This window comes from Pundamilia nyererei, unplaced genomic scaffold (genome assembly GCF_000239375.1).
Source record: "Pundamilia nyererei isolate P.nyererei 1_Seehausen unplaced genomic scaffold, PunNye1.0 scaffold00657, whole genome shotgun sequence".
Classification (NCBI taxonomy): domain Eukaryota; kingdom Metazoa; phylum Chordata; class Actinopteri; order Cichliformes; family Cichlidae; genus Pundamilia; species Pundamilia nyererei.
In genome coordinates, this window is record NW_005188058.1 from 71,598 (window position 1) to 73,059 (window position 1,462).

The following is a 1,462-nucleotide window of genomic DNA, read 5'->3' on the forward strand; positions in this document are numbered from 1 at the left end:
ACTACAGATGACACAGAGGCTGCTGAATGGCTGTGGTTACTGATAGCTGACTTCTGCTCAGTTACTTCTTTGGAGAGTGGGCTGGCTTGGATTGGATAAACAGCTTTTTCCCCTCAAATTGGCTGAGGGTGTCTGGACTTATACCTTTTTACAGCTTGTGATCAACACCTGGCAGAGTCACACGGACTCCTGACCCAAGACTTGGGATATAGCTTTTTGAAGAGCTGCTGTTTTTAATTACTTTCTGTTCCAAGTACTACTCCATAATAAAGAGCCAGTTTGTGGAGGCTGGTATTATAAAATTGGATCATCTCACAAGGATGTCGATGGGAACACTTGGTTGTGTCACAGGCATTAAGTCCTCCAGAGTTCTGGTTAGGATTGTGGAGGAAATTTGGCAATCCCTGTCACCATCGCTGAGAGTTTGCTGGAAACCAGGTCCTAGCTGATCAATGGGGTGATGACAGCGAATATGTTTTTCCCTCCTTGATGGTCAGTTCTGCCTTTGAGGAGCAGCCTGAAGGGGAGTGACCTACTTCTCCCCTTGGGAACACCATTGCTAGTTTTACGTCTTGTGGGAAGAAGCAGCTATAATATAGCTGTGCTAAGGTGGTGAACTTACATTCTCTGGTTGGAATGAGGGAGTTGAAATGGACTGGCATTTTTTGCCTCCAACTTTACCCCTAAATGCAAAAGGATTATACATGGAGCAATAGCCATGAACAGATAGAGAGCCCACCTGGACCCAAGCACTGGGGAGGGATGTCCTTTCTGTCCTTTCAGCACTTAGTGGTTTGTTGTCCGCGGCTAGTGGGTTTATTTTCTTTGTTGCAGGAGTGGGTGAAATCTCTGGGGGAGAAATCCTCTGCACCCTCATTAGTTTTTGGTCCTAAGTATTCAGTGAAGTAAGAACGGACCCTGCTTCTGATTATTTTTTTTGTTTGGTACAGCTAAGCCGGCAAGATGGAAGACTAGGAAGAACCAAATGTTAGGTCAGGGTTGGACTGATGCTGTGCAGAGCTTAAAGGGATAGTCGGCATCCCGTTTGAGAGTAGAGCATGCTTTTAACTCTCTGAATAAAAATCTGGACTCCTTTAAAACTATGTGGGTATTAGACAGGTTTTGTGTTCTATAGGAGCAGATGGGACACTTGTTCTTAGTGTGTGTGTGTGTGTGTGTGGCTTATCCTAAACTAAATACACACACCCATGTAGGATAAGCCAAAAACCTTCTGGAGAAAAGTTTTATGGTCAGAAGACACAAAGTTTGAGTTACTGTACCAAAATGACAATCTTATCTTATCTGTCATTACATCTGAGAGTGGGTAAAAAGGTAAGAACTATTTATATTAATGTGGATTTAATACTCAGTTTTACCTTTATGGTTTCACAAAGGGATAAAAAAGGGATGCACAAAATTAATAGGATTTACTATTTGCAAAAGCACTCTTTTATAGCACTTT